This window comes from Lycorma delicatula, chromosome 7 (genome assembly GCF_047948215.1).
Source record: "Lycorma delicatula isolate Av1 chromosome 7, ASM4794821v1, whole genome shotgun sequence".
Taxonomy (NCBI): Eukaryota; Metazoa; Arthropoda; class Insecta; order Hemiptera; family Fulgoridae; genus Lycorma; species Lycorma delicatula.
This window is the reverse complement of record NC_134461.1, coordinates 18,502,995-18,519,696: the sequence shown is the minus strand read 5'-3', so window position 1 is coordinate 18,519,696 and position 16,702 is coordinate 18,502,995. Positions and strand designations below refer to the sequence as shown.

At 32.6% G+C, this 16,702-nt stretch overlaps 1 long non-coding RNA gene across 1 annotated transcript in view; it reads right to left on the bottom strand.

The window, feature by feature from the left end:
• Nucleotides 1–6,598: 6,598 nt before the first annotated feature.
• LOC142328006 (uncharacterized) overlaps nucleotides 6,599–16,702 on the bottom strand; it is a 63,327-nt gene continuing 53,223 nt past the window's right edge. Inside the window, exon 3 of the long non-coding RNA XR_012757152.1 lies at nucleotides 6,599–6,750. This is a non-coding gene — a long non-coding RNA (uncharacterized LOC142328006). The remainder of the gene's footprint in view (nucleotides 6,751–16,702) is intronic.

Sequence of the window (16,702 nt, the reverse complement as noted above, 5' to 3'; positions counted from 1 at the left end):
AATACAACACAAAAATATATACTATTTTTCTTTTGCTTTTTACCACTCTGAATGAGAAGTTTTCTAAATAAAATAAGTGAGATCGATTGCTTTCTTGTGCTGTGAGAAGATGTCAAAAATGTAAAGTTGGATGGAAGCATTTTTTTTGATCGGCCAACTTTACTTTTTTGACATCCACTCACAGCACAGTCAATCAAAAATTAATCAACCAATTCTTACTTTTTTTTCGGAAGCTGTTAGTTCGTGGAACTCAGCCGTAACGCAAATTTTTTTGCGTTACGGCTTTTTTTTTGCGTTACTGCCCCTGCAGCTACATTTCTACCATATTTCCAGTCGACAGAAAATGTGAAGGTTAGATCTAACTATGAAAATTTGCGTTACGGCTGAGTTCCACGAACTAACAGCTTCCGAAAAAAAGTAAGAATTGGTTGATTAATTTTTGATTGACTGTGCTGTGAGTGGATGTCAAAAAAGTAAAGTTGGCCGATCAAAAAAAATGCTTCCATCCAACTTTACATTTTTGACATCTTCTCACAGCACAAGAAAGCAATCGATCTCACTTATTTTATTTAGAAAAAATGTAGCTGCAGGGGGTCCACCGGAACCAGCAAAATTTTGCTAAAATTTTTGGAACATTTTGCAAAATTTTGGAACCTCTGGGCCTAAACCAATAAATATTTATCCATGTTATCCTAAATGTTTATATTTTATATGTGGTTTCCATGGAAACTCACAAATATAAGGAGAATTAGGAAAAAAGCGGGCCTGACCCGCCGCGAAAATGTTATTACATGGTTTATGTTTCATTACACATGTTTTGTTAATTTTTTTGCCAATTGTATACTTATAAAAAAACGTGTTTTTAAACAATAAATTTTTCTGTTTTACGTCAGTTATTTCTACTAGAGATAATAGAGGGTTCTGGAGCCTATTTTATTCATTTTTTTTTGTCTTTTGGGGCAAAAAACGCCTGAGCGTTATCATCACCCGGAATTTTTATGAGTAAAACGGTAAAATAACTCCAGAATAATAAAACTTGTACGGTGTAAAATTAAGATTATTCATATAATAAAAATTTATTAAAACAAAAGTCAAAAAGGTGAAATAAAACTCAAACTAATATCGCAGACGTAGTAGACTAAATATAAAAGTTAAAATAATACAATAAAGAAACTATATAAAACTTACCTAATTCCGATAGGTTGTGCAAAAGACTCTCTTTTGGACAATAAAATTAAAGACATAGAACCAAAAAAATCAAAATTGAAAGTAAAGGTTAAAAATTATGAAAATCTCTTTTAGCATAAAAATATAAATGATAATATTAAATTTTTTGCAGTAACCTGGTACTATGCAAAAAGAGAAACATCCGGTACAAAATGTCGCTATTATTGTACAAGATATCACAAATGTTTCTAGGTAAATTAAACTTACGACGCAACGCCGGAAAACATATGCAGTCCACGAGAATGTGGTGCACAGTCATGAGGCAGTTGCATCGTGTCCATACGGGTGCGATTCCTCCCGACATTAGGTACTCGTGTGTGATCCTCGTATGTCCTATCCGTAACCGGCAGAGGACCACTTCCTCACGACGAGTTTTTCTGCAAGAAGAGTCCCATGGCAACATGGGATAATCTTTAATCCGTCGGAGTTTATTATCAACGGTAGTCACCCGGTCACTTTGCCACCTTGCTCGCAGTAATCGTTTTACACGATTAATAAAATCAAAGGTAGTAACTCGGGTGGTGAAAGGAGGTTGAATACACGCTTCTTTAGCAGCGTAATCTGCTTGTTCGTTACGTGGAACCCCTACGTGGCTAGGGACCCGGCAAAAATTGACCTCTGTGTTGCGATTACCTAACTCAGAGATTGCATCGTAAATTTCAATGACGACAGGATGTTTGGAATAAAGGTTTTCTAACGCCTGGAGAGCACTACACGAGTCACTGCAAAAAACAATGTTTCTATATTTATAGTTAACAATATTTAGAGCCTTATTTATAGCGAGTAGTTCAGCGGTGAACACACTCGTATTACTCGTAATATGTTTGGGTAGGCCAAACATATAAGTTCTTCCATCGACAACAAAAGCACAACCAACGGTATCGTCTTGTTTCGATCCATTTTATTCAATTCTTTAGATGAAAAATAACAAGCAACCATCACGATTATTCAGTAATTTGCGTTCCTAGAATTTCATCACGGTTTTATTTCACTTTTTGTCCAGGAATCAGGGAGAAATCTTTCGCTAGTCCGTAACTCGGTAACACTAGAACGGGGCTCGGAAAGCGTCGTTAACACTATGTGAACAACTCTGTTTATTTTTTAAGATAAAAATATAAAAGAGGGCAAAAAAGATAAAAAACTGGATCTATAAAATTAAAGGTACGGTTATGATATTGAAAAACTTTTTTCATAAGAATTCAGCGACATATGGGAAACATGTTAAATTTAGTATTTTATACCATTCATTAAACTTTCCAAGTTCATTAAATATTAAAGGAAATTTCAGCTTAATAAAATAAATAAAATAATAATATGCAGTAATAAAAAATCTCATAACAGGTTAATAAAGTACCTATAAGAAACTAAAGAAAAAAAACAATTTTTCCGTTATAAACCATATCATATTAACTCAGACCCGGCAGTAGCAGAGAGAATGGTTGGAAAAAAAATACAAAATATTTTATGTATTTTTTTGTATGTAAATTTTTGTATTTAATATACAACTTTTACGGTAAATAAATAAATAATTATTTAGATTTTCTTTTCTTTTTATTTGTTTCAGGATAATAAAATCCGGTCAAACAAGGTAATTTTATATATTTTTTGTATTTTAATGTAATTTTAGTTCTAAACTTTATAAAAATGTTATATGTTTTTAAGATTACTTAGATAATTTTATTTCGATCTGTTGCTAGGCATTGAAAAACTTTATGATTTCAGGGTTTACGACAACGATATTTTTTGTTTTCGTTATTCTTTATAAAAATTTTAATTTTTTTTTGAGATAGACAGGAAGTATATGAGGATGCTTTATTTACGAAGCGTTTTATGAAGCTATTCTAATAGAGGCATATTGGTATAAATTAATTTTAAGACTTTTAAACGCTATACTTGATCAGAATTTCAACCTCCCATATGAAATAAAATGACACCGCTACAGCTCTATGGTGGGAAATGCATTAAGATTATTTGGAAATTTATATAGGCCAACTATTTATTGATACAATATTAGTATATTTTAGAATATTTTTAAAATAAATTTTCATAAATTCAAAATAGTGTATATTAGAAACCGTGGACAGTTTTTCTTAAGAAACATAGAACAAAACATATATAAATATACGAGGTCTGTAAAAACTCAATTGAGAATTCAGTGTGACAAGATGCTGTATCATAATGCAGCATCCAGTTATCTTTGACGGCTGGTCTCATGCGGGCACCTTTCCGTAGTCTTTCAAGAATTTTTCGATAAACATATTAATTTACAGTCTGTCCTGTAGGCAAAAACTTCTTACGGATAATGTCATTACTATCGAAGAAACAAATTAGCACGGTTTTTATTTGCTCATTTTTGCTTTTTTGGGACGCGGTGAGTTTGAAGTGTGCTAAATTCGCCCTAGAAGATCGCGGCACACTTCCATCCTATTGTTTTTCTGTTCAACAGTGAGGTTTTTTGGGACCAATTTTGCACAAATCTTTTTCATGTCCAATTCGTTTATCAGAATTTGATGTGTGGTACCCATTCAAATTCAATTGTTCTGCAATCATTCTGACAATTAATCGCCGGTCGTACCGTATCAAGTCTCTGATTAGCTCAACATGGTCGTCAATTTTTGATGTTAATAGTCTTCCAGTGTGGATCGTTCGCAACTGATTCTCGGCCATCTGAAAATGTTTTAAATCACCTAAAAACTTCTGCTTGTGATAGAGCGTCATCTCCATACGCCCTTTTCAATTTTGAAAAAGTTTCAATAGCATTCTCACCGAGTTTAACATAAAAATTGATTGCAAAACGTTGCTCATAATTAGTATCACTCATTTTTGTAACGCACAACAAAAATTCGTTTTACAAAAAGTTTGTCTCACGTAGCAACAGTAGACCAAAAATATTAATACCTAATATAAATCAGCTGTTCATATAGTCATATGTTTACTTTACAGTGTTGCCACTTTGGTAGCCAAAAAAAAAAAAACTAGTCTCATTACTTCATTTACAGATCTCGTACAAATATATATAATTCATAAAGATTATTTTTACCGCAATCTTTTCTTTATCCATGTAAAATGACAGTTTTGATAACCTAGAATTTTTTCGGATGTTAAAAGTGGTTATAATGAACAGAGATGAAGGCCTTGGAAGTATAAATCCATTACTGGGCTGCTTAAAATATAGCCCGGGTAAGAAATGAGAAGGTTGTAAGTTGAATAAACATTGATCGAGAGCTGCCAGCTGAATTAAAATGAAGGAAAGCGTCATATCTAGGTCATATCGACTATAGCAACTTGCTCCAACTATTTATTGAAAGGAAAACTGAGGTTTTCCTTTCATTTGGGTTGGGTTCCTCCCAACCCAAATAGATGTTGGGAGAAAGTTATTATGTTACAACATAAGACAGTCGACTGGATTCTGTATTGTAGGTGAAGTATAGTAAGGAATGTTTATAAACAGAACACGCAGTTACAAACATCTGACTAGTAATGAATGGGCACAGAATAAGAAGGAATTTAAACATTTTATATACTGATAAATTATTTCAAATTTTTATTTATAGAACTTTCCAGGGCAAAACCTAGAACGTACACGGCAGAACTGTACAGTTCTGTACAGACTATACTATCATCAATATTATAGTAGAAAAAAATAAGAATAAAATGATAATGAAACACTTAGAATTGAAAAAGTAAATCAAAAAAGAAAACGAAATTAAAAATGAAAGTAAAAACAGAAACAAAGAGTAAGGAAATGGATTGATTAACGCACAACACTCATCGGGTGAAATTAAATTATATTTACTAAGGTCCAGAACGTGTAGCTGCTTAAGTCTTCTAACATCCTCACCGTTGTCTAGAAGGTTTACGACCAAATGTTTAACGTAGTCATTTAGACGAAGTTCTTGTTTCAGACTGAAACGTTGTATTTATTTTTTGACATACCGTAGACCCTAATATTCGTGGATTTAAATATTTTTATTTACAATTGGTTACATTTTATTAGGAACCTTAGGTAAATAATATCAAACAAAAACCACGGCGTCTCAGCTATACACTTCGCTAGTGTGTTTTAAAACCGCTGAATGATCTCATCATTTGTCTTCATTGCCGTGATATTGGTTTCAAAATTGCTGAACTTATAAGTAGTTTATTAGGCAAGGATAACTCAAACCTCCTGTTTAGCAACCGTTATTAACTTGAACTTCATGTTAGGCTGTTTTTTATTCTCCCTCAAATGAACCTTCCTCGTTAAACGACGATCCAGAAGAATAACCAAGTACCTTAAACTTTCATGCGGGATTAAAATATCATCAAGGTTGACCCGTAAGCAACCTCATCTTCTCATTACGAATATCACATGGTTTGACTTAGCTTGATTAACCCTTATCTTCCACGAACCAAGCCACTTGCTGATTAGATTTGATTTTTCAGATTGTAGTTAGTTAAGGCCGCAGTTGGGTTGTCATCAACAGGTAGAATAATCATGTCATCGAAAAAAAAAGCGAGAATGTTTCCATTCTCGACCGGAAAGTCGGTAGTGAAGATAAGATAGGACCCAAAAATGAGCCTTCAGTACCTCCAACTTAGTGTTGAAAAATGTAGATAATTTTTGAATACATATTACGTGGGAGAAATGCCCATCCAGATAATTACGAAGAACATTGTAATACTGAGGAAGGCTTTTTCAAATTGTATAAAAGCCCCGGCAGCCAGACCTTGCTAAAGGCCTGATGGAGCCTTCTGAAGAGGTACTGATCGGCAGCTATCTAAGAATGCTGCCGATCAGAACCTCTTCTCCTCTAAGCTTCTGCTGATGACGTTAATAAGTTTGTGCGTTTGCTCAATAATGAAGTATCCACTACGGAAATCGAACTGATGATCTGGAATAACGTGACTTTGGTCCAAACTGATTAATTTGATTAAAATTTATAAAGTTACCTGACGTTACCAAAACAACGAGAAAAAAAAACGGATGTTTTACAATTAATTCCATTTTGAGTTCGAAATAGAAAAAAATGGATTTTTTATAATTAATTTCAATTTTGATTTCGAGATAGTTAAACTTTTTTATACACACATTACAATGCAGTGGTGTACCGTATTTGAAAAACTTTAGGATGTGTGATTTTTACAATTTAATCGCGTTATATTTTCTTTTATAAATATAATTTTATCCTAATTAGGGTTATTGAAATAAAGCAAAAAGTCTTAAAAAATACATTAAAAAAATTCTATTCGAAATTTGAAATTATAGGCCTGTACCCAATTACAGTTATTATTATTTTTTTTTAATAATAAGAAATGAAATTAGTAGCATGTGACAAATTTTTAGACTGACCGGATTTTTTTCTCTTCTTCTCCGCGCCGGATCCTGCAGTTAAGTATTACACAACCCACGGGAGTGTCCTTTACTCTAACGGGCCTCCACGTCTCGCCCTGCCGGTGAGATCTCACTTTGCACCCGCCTCAAGCCCCGAGACTGACCGGATTTGAACCCAGAAACTTTCGAATGAAAGGGAAAGACTGCATCTGTCAACCATAAAATAAATGATTACTTTGCGACAAATAAATAGCACTTACAAATATTATATAATTTAAAATGATGTTTTTAGTATAATAATAAAATACAAACAATTTTTGCTGTTAAAATATTTAAACCAAACCCATGGATCATCCAACTCACATTACCTGCCACGACCTTATCACTCCTGTTATATAGGTTAAAGAGATAAAACTTTATCTCAACTATTTCAAAAGTATAAATTTAAATTTTAAGTAATTTAATTCCAATTTAAAGTAAAAATCTTTTGTAAACGGTTTTATTTCTTCTAAATTTAATTTTTTGGAATTATATTTCATTTAATGGCTAACTAGAGACGATTATACCATTGTGTTCAGCTCTATTTTAAATTTCGCAATGGTAAAATATGATGACAGGTTTCGATATAATTCACAAAATATATACTGTCGAATCTCTATAAAAGGTATTTTATATCCTGGAATCTTGTATCGATATTATCTTCATCTGAAAATGTCGATAAATAGCTATAAAGAAAAATTATGTGGAATGAAATTCAGTTATTTTTATGATGGTGTTTGAATCAATGAGAATATATATTTATTTAAGCGATCTAATCATTGTGGTCGGGCCACCAATGTTGCAATAATTTTTAGTAGAAAATTAATATTTAGGATCAACTAATCTCTTATTTCCCCATAAAAAAGGATGGTGCTCGGGCTTGTTTGATGTATGTGCTCACAGTTTTATTTTAACGGGTATTGGCGCAGTGGGAACCACGTGGTGCGCCGGTCAGCTGAGCGCAGCGTAAGAACCATTCATACGTTCGATTTATACTTCTTTACTAAAGTTATATTTGTGCTTTGGAGATAAAAAAGGAAAACACTGGGGTTAGAGCTGTGTTAAAATATCACACCTCAATAAAAAACTAAAAATGTTCAGGATTTTGAAGCTTTTCGTTGTAAAAATTTAGGAGAATATGGATAAATATTTATAGGTTTAGGCCTACTGAGTACCCGTACAATGATTATTTTAAAAGTAAGTTTAGGTTGTAATCTCTTGGCGAAACTGGTCAGCAGAAAATCGTTTTTTTTACACGACTGTTCAAAAAGGAATGTAATGTATTTAGAGTGTATGTAAATTATATATCACCGTAGCAGCTCAACTGCTGAACCGATTTAGATGTATTATCCGGCATTGGAATTTATACGTTACAGGAGTGACATAGGTTATATAGATGTGCGTGTGTTTAAATAAATTTAAAAATATGGAAAAAATTTACAGATGAGCGAGCCGTTTTTGAATAACTTGCGTCTCAAAATTTCATTCTGAACGATTTGGAAACCTCGTATCTCCTAGGTGAGTTGTTTTCTTACTGCTGTTTTTTTACACGATTACCCAAAAAGAAGTGTAATGGATTTGGAGTATGTTTTTTCCACCGTAGTAGCTCAACAGCTGAACCGATTCAGATGTACGACCCCGCTTTAGAATTCTTACATTACTGGAAATGTCATAGGCTGTATAAATAAATAAATAAATATATGTAATTTTTTTTTGGCAGTCGTGTTCTTTAATTTTTAATAATTATCTCTTGTTAAAATTTTCTAAAAATGCTCAGTACTAACTACTTGAGAAATGCAACAATAATTAATTGTTGTCTTTTAGTGACCATTACTGTAACAGTACTATAACTATGTATATATAGATCTGTTTAATCCATTGTTTTAAATAATCCTCACAGGACCAACGGATGGCCATTAGCACGTATTAACGACAGTTGTCTGAACTTAACGGTATAAATGGTCTCTTTTATAAGAACTCCATTGTTATAGAATTGCTTCGGTCCGAAACCATTTCGACTTTTAGTACTTTACCTGACTATAAACTAAGAGACGAACTGCTAACGAACCGTTTCAAAACGAACTATTAGTTGCAAAGCTACAGGATTCTATATGTCTTTCTATTCTAAACTACCCGACAATGTCTTTTTTTTTGCGCATTACTATTATTATTATTGTTGTATCTATGTACTTAGATTTGCATGCATGTACAAATTTATATTTAATATTAAGTTCTATTCGTTATTCCACAAACAAGCGGCTAATGTTATCTCATATATAAATATTAAAAATAACTTTAAAACCTGTAATAAATAATTAAATAGTTCATTAATTTATAATTTTTTAAAAGCATTCATAAACATATTTCCGTAAACAGGTGATACGTTTTTCCTTTTTAATGCAAATGTAAATTTAGGATAAACGCTTTTAAAGTCTATATAAAGCACAGCCTACTCAAAGGATTTTATGTTTTTTGTTTTTTACTCTCAATTCATTTTACTCTATGCTTCGTAACATTACGTAACTCATCCCAATGGGGCATTTTTAAGAATCTATAAATGTATATGACGGTAATTAAAAAAATATAAATGTAAAAAAGCGTTAGGATTTTAAATTTATTACAAAAATATCTACATGGAAAAATTCGAGGTTTACATTTTAATCATCCAAAGATTTATTTTGTACGCTCTAAAAAGCGTATAATTGTTGGATGAAACCCATCATTTCATTTTATAACGTTCCAGTGATCCAGCATACGCTTGGTAAATTATGAAAAAGATATCCGGAGTTAAAAATGTTGAAATCTCTTTCATAGTAACTTACGTACAGTTTAAAATTAATTAATTAAAGGTGTAAAGATTATTCTTTATAAATAAATTAATGTAAATAATTAAATATATAGACCTAATTTAAATATTAAATCATTTTAGTGTAATAGCGGCTGAATAAAGCAATCTGTAAATTTATGGATTCCAGTAGAGTAGATGAATAAAAGTACTAACAGCTGATAGACAATGCTATCGGCGAAAACAACCTTTTGATAAAAACTACAACTGTAGTCAAAAATTTCTCTTTGCAACTACCTAAACCTTTTCATAGTTTTATGTTAGAATACTTTATCTCGAGAAAAATACACCCTCACTGTAAACTTTAAATTAATTTAATTATAAATAAAAACTAAATGATCTAACGTAAGAAGTTATAAATACTGAACGTTTAAATAAAATATTCTTCGAAAGTTTTATTACAATACGGTAAAACAAGTTAAAAATATTACTCTTTTATTAAAAGTAAACCCTATTTGTATGTATACATGTGAAGCTAAATATTTATTTATCAAAGACCAATGATATATAAAGATATATATATATATATATATATATATAAAAATAGAGATATATAATTTGATATCTCTAAATTACGTGTATTAAAATAATGATTGTAAATGATATCTAAAATTTTTATAAATGCATTTGGATAGTAAGTATGAACCATTATCTAAAATATGTTTAGCAAATTATTTCCGGGTTTATAGTTTTAATATTATCAATTTGTTCTTTTGCAAGTATAGAAAATTTACGATTGGTGATACCGAGATATATCATACAGTAATCTTCACAAGCTAGACTATATACCCCCCTGTTTGTTAAGGTTAGAACCATTGCTGTTTATTATCTTATTATAATTAATATTAATATATTAATTAATTTATTGTTAGTAGTGTAAGCAGGTGTTACATTAATTTTTTATATTTTTTTTCAATTTTTTGATTATGAGAGGTGAATTCATTATTTAGGTATATTTTTTCAGTTTTATCTGGTAATAATTTTATATTGTATATCTTATTAATTTTATTATTTATTCTATCGTATAATTTATTTATAGTATTAATATTACAACAGTTTGTAAGAGCAATATTTTTAATTATTTCTATTCATGATGATGAAATTTGATTTGAAATAATGTACGGTTCTATATAATATAAAATGTACGACGACATTTATAATATTTTAATTCTTGATGATGGTTTGAAAAACGGAAAGATCTCTGGGACTTAACTCTTATTTGCTACTAAGTTGGATATATCACTTTGAATATTAATTACTTTTAATATTTTAGTAAAGATTGTTTTCAGTCTAAAAATCAACAAAATTACCTAACTCAACCTTATGTGAAAATAAAATTTACGCCAACATGGAATGAAATATTTAAAAAATGTTCAATCTTCAAAAATTAACATTTAATAATCTTTTCCTTCATTCATCTTCTAGACGAATCGGGCTTTTTTTTATTTATTACTTGTTTCTCTACCCCTCTCTTCTTCCTGTTTAGCCTCCGGTAACTACCGTTTAGATAATACTTCAGAGGATGAATGAGGATGATATGTATGAATGTAAATGAAGTGTAATCTTGTACAGTCTCAGTTCGATCATTCCTGAGATGTGTGGTTAATTGAAGCCCAACCACCAAACAACACCGGTATCCACGACCTAGTATTCAAATCCGTGTAAAAATAACTGACTTTACTAGGACTTGAACGTTTCCCTATCCCCTTGGGCTGGATTCACCGTGAAGCATAAGCATAGCCCAGGGGATTGTCCACTCTTAACAGTTCGTTTCATTGCCTCTGTCTAACCCCTAGGGCAAGGTATCCAGGCTCGACTATGTCGTTCCTGAACCCTAGCCTAGGGGTCGGGACTAGGTCTTGATGCCTTGTCTCCGATGTGAGTATCCCACAAAGGGGCCCACACCGAAGTCTCGGTCTTTTAACAGCTGCCTGCCTCTAACCGGGTCCCCCGAGGGGGCCTCAGCCGGGTCTCGATCTTAACAGCTCTTGGGCGACGGAGCTCTTGTCTCATCGTCGCTGCCCATCCCGGCAAGCCCGAACGAACGACGACTCCGCAGGAGGCTCTCCATAATCCCCTCGCTACCTCGTCATCCCTGTCTTTGTGCTGTAGTATCGCTGTTATATATTCTGACACAGCCCTGAATTTTTCGACTCCAGATAACATTGCTGGTACAATCGTGTTTTTTGGTCTTTCGACCATTCACCGTCGACACCTGAACACAACATGTTCAGGGGAGTCATAGTCTCCACAATATAGGCACTCGGAAGTGCCTATATAGCCCTCCTTCTCCAGAAAAGATATAACCTGAAGACCCCGTGCCCCGTTAAGAACAGGGTTAACTAGAAATTGAGTTGGCCAAATTTGCGGTCAATGCATGGTAAGATGAATCAGGCTTGTTAATCACTACCATCACATAGTACCATTTCTATCTTTTTACTTGAAAATCTTTCAGTGAATTGAAAACAACTGACCCCCATTTTTTATATGAACACCATACTTTCCCCTTTAATAGTTATTATAGATATATTCACCGGGAAAATGAAACTCTCTGAAAACTGCGGTGAATCAGTTTGTTGTTAAATCAGGCTCACGATTAAATATAATTCTTTTGAGGGAAAGGAAAAGGATTTTATCCCCGTTAATCCCTAACAGAGATAAAATTAAAACTAAACTAAATCTGTTATTTTTCATTTAATTTTTATATATTAAAATTAACAAATAATAAATATATAATATAAACATATAATATGTGAAATTAGATAAATGTTTTTGATTTTTTTCGGAAAGAAGTTCCTCTGGTACTTCCGAGAATGGAAATAATAATTTCATTCTTCATTAAAAACACATGGTGCATTGCTTTGTTTGTTACTGAATTTGTTTGTTATTGAATTGAATGAATAGTGGATGATATGAAAACAGACATAAAATTACATCAATTTTCTGCCATCACTTAACGATTTGTTAACTGATTTAAAAAAAAAGTAAAATGTAATTTTATTCAAAATAAAAGACTTAATATTTTAGCAAAAACATACATTTTGATAAAACTTATATTTATAGAGATAAAACCGATTGAAAAATAATGATGGCCGCAGTTTTGTAATTTGTGAAGGTATTTTTAAGTCCTAATTTTTTTCTAATTTTAAAACTTTATTACAAAAACGCTTACCAAATATTAATATGATTCCTCTATCCGAACTCGAGATGTAAAATTTTATATAAAAATAACAAAATGGCGGACATTGGGAGAACGAAGGAGAAATTGCCATTTTTCCTAAGGATATCTTTTGTATCGTTTTACAAGTAGAATTCGAAAAAGTATAGCCACCCCACCATTTTAGAAATACTCTGTCTAAATCAGACAATTAATTTGTAAATTATTATTTTACCAGCTTAATTTATTTTTGGAAATTTAAGTGATTAATTAACAGAACACAATGACGGTAATCAGCGGATACTTTGTAAAAGACTAGACAATCAATGTTCATCCTCTATATATGCATCTACCTCATTCACTATCGCTGAAGTAATTGTGGTATGGCTGAGTAAACTAAATTGTTATGCTTTAAGTGGTAAGGGGAATACGTAGCAGAAAGAGGTGACTGACAATGTTTAGGTCGTACCCTTTACAGACAAGGGAACAATGTCGATTAATTGCCGTCATTCTACAGTGTTAGTAGGCCATTCAAAATGTCAAACCTTATAGTACTTGGCATTTAATTAATTTTCGGAAAATTAGACATTATACGGTGTTATATTATTGTAACAATTATAATAATTTTATATATAAAATACGCCTTTATTATTTAACCATACACTTACGTGTTAATACGGAATACAGTCAGTACGCGTGCGGTGTACCTGTTTGTATTTATTGTACGGTTCTATTTCTCTGTTCTATTTTCATTGTTCTGTTATTCTCATGAAGTTTTATTACGATTTGGGTGAAATTTTGAAGCCAAGAAAATTTCCTGATGGAATGTAGGATGTCAATAGTGTATAACGTAAATAAACGTCTATAATTCTACATACTAATTATAACGGAATACTTTATTACGGTCCTATAATCTTGTTTAAGTAATTTTACACACTCATGCTCACTTTTCACGTTGATTTTCCGTAAATTTTATGGTTACATTCAAAAGTACATTTTATTTTCTCTATTATATAATTATACTGTACATCTATGCAGTATACGGTTTAAAGAAATTATGCTAATCGGGACAAATTTTGCACGACAGGGTTTTTATAAATCTTGCCTTTTTTGTTGACCTCCTTCCTCCGAAAAACACAATTTTACATTGAAAAATTTCAGAAGGATGTATATAAGTATGTATGAATAATGGGCCTTTGTTTGCTATATAACTTTTAGGGTTATGAACCCATTTTGAGAAATTTGAAACCACGATTCTGTATATGGATTAATGATGATGCCATTTAATTTTGGTCACAGTAGGTCAAGGAAGTAGGCAGATACTCAGACCTTACTCGTCCTGATAATGCCCTTCATTAAGAAACATACTTTCTGATTGTGTGTAATCATATTCAAACCAAAATAAAGTGGAAGGGGTAAAAAAAACGTTTTTTTTGTCATTACCGGACTCAACCTAGTGTTAAATGATTATATTATATTAATAAGTTATTTTAGTTATGTATTTGGAGACTTTAATTCAGGGAGGGATAATATAGTGTATTTTTTGTTGTTTTTTTTTTCACCACTTATTAATATTCTTGATATATATAGACTAAATGAGCCGATTTTTTTGAAAATTAATACAATTACTTCTGTTCATAACTTATCGATATCACTTGATCTTGACCACAATTGGTGAAGGAGGTGGGGAGGAGATATGGTCACCATGGTTCCCGTACCTCAAAATTTTACTCGAAGGATAGAATAATTCCTTTATAATTTCAATTATCTTTTACGAGGCAATTGGTTTCTTACGAGACCATAGTTTATGGCTAATGTCTCTTAGGAAATTTTTAGTTCATTTTTTATTTTTTTATTTTCATAATCAAAGAGGTACCAGTATATGGAAGGAAAGCACGATTCTTCAAAATCTTTTGTAAAAAGCCAACTCTTTTCTTTAATTAGGTTTTCTTTTTAAGCAATCTTCTTTATTGCCTAATTTTGTTCGATCATATCTATATTTTCGATCACAATACTTTGTTAAAAAAATTATTTTTATCGACATTAAAGTTTTCCGGAAAAATTATACAGATTTTTCCAGGAATTTTTTTAACATTTTGAAACTAAAGTGAATAGATGTTAGTCAGTTGCTCAGATATTACAATTCTACATCATTGGTTTATCTTAGTAAAAAATTTAACAATGAAACATTTATATGTTGATATACAGGGAGCGGCAGAAATAACTCCCCAGTTTGAAGGGCTAATAAAAAAATACGTAATAGATTTTAGTCAAACTTTTATTATACCATAATAAGAATTATCATTGTCATTTATTGTATATCTAAATGATTAAAGTTTTCGTTACTTAAAAATAATATAATTTAAATGGCGACCGTCATTGTCTATACACGACTGAAGCCTCACTCGGAAATTGTGCATTACTCTCGTCGTCATCTCTTGTGGAATTTCCGCGATTTCGTGTCGGATAGCAGCTTTGAGTTCGTCGGTTGTCCTCAGTTTGTTTTTATAGACTTTACTCTTTAAGTAGCCCCATAGAAAGAAGTCACAAGCAGCAAGATCGGGTGAACGAGCTGGCCACGGCATGTTACCTCGCAGTGAGATTAAACGCCCTGGAAACATTTGTCTTAGGACTTCCATAGATTGTCTTGCTGTGTGAGCGGTTGCACCATCCTATTGATACCGTACAACACGATTTCCAATTTCATTCAGTTTCGGCTTCAGGAAGTTGTTTAGCATGTGCACATAACGTTGAGACGTAACTGTAACTGTTCGCCCTTCCTCCTCAAAAAAATACGGACCTATGATTCCAAAGTCTGCTACAGCACACCAAACTGTAACATGTTGGCTATGGAGAGGTCGCTCATGCAGTTGACTAGGATTATTTTCTGCCCGATAACGAAAATTTTGCTTCTTTACATAACCTGATAAATGAAAATGCGCTTCGTCAGATGAAAGTACGACAGCATTGTTTGGAACATTTTCAAGGATAGCGTGACAAGATACAATACGACTGGCCCGAACACGTTCACTAAGTTCCTGCCCAACATTTTATACGGGTGGAAGTGCAGGTCTTGGTGTAAAATTCTTCTCGCTGTTCGATCAGATATTCCCAAGCTGGCAGCGTACCTACGGGCTGGACGCCTTGGAGATCGTGTAACTGCTTGCTGGAGTAGTTGAACGTTCTGTGGAGTTCGAACGCTGCGAGGTCTACCTGGCGGTGGTTTTTTCATAGCCGAACTCGTAACTCTAAAATTTCTAACCCGTGTTAGAATGGTTTTCCTATCAGGGTTTGCACCGTGGCGACTTATCCCGAAGTGTGTACGAAATAATCGCTGCGTACAGATTATAGAATCACCATTTTTAAAATAAGTTTCGATGACGAACGCACGATGTTCACCGCTCCACGCCATGTTAGCGACACCAGACCTGCACTATGGAACCAGTCCGGACCCGCCTACTACCACTAGCGCTGGGCTACGACGGTGGCAAATTTGGGAGTTATTTCTGCCGCTCCCTGTACTACAAAAATGAAACCATAACCTTCATTATTACGAAGGTTAACCTTAATGGTTATAATATCACCTTATATTATCATTAAGATATAATAAATAGGACCCCTTTAAATCACATTCCATAAAAAAGGATGGTGAGTTTGTTGTAAGTGCTCACATTTTTATTTAAGTTGCTACTGTCACAGAGCGGACCAATGGCGGTGCGCCGGGCGGCTGCGCGCAACGTACAATACGATTCATTCGTTCGAACGATTTATACTTCTTGATAAGAATGATTTATCTAAAATTATATTTTTGTGTGGGTAAAAAAGGAAAACATTGGGGTTAAAACTACGTTAAACAATCACAACTCAAAAAAAAGTAAAAGGTTTTAGCATTTTGAAGCGTTTTATTGTAAAAATTTTTATTGTTGTTAGTCCGCTAAATTCATGAACGTTAGTTACTTATAATTGGCAAGAACATTTAACAAAATCATGAATCATAAACCGTTTAACATTTTTGCGACGGACCTCTAGTATACACGTATTTTCATAAATTATTACGCAATAATGTGATACCTCAAGCTGCATTTCTTTCTTTTCGTTATGGCCTATAAACCACACCGAG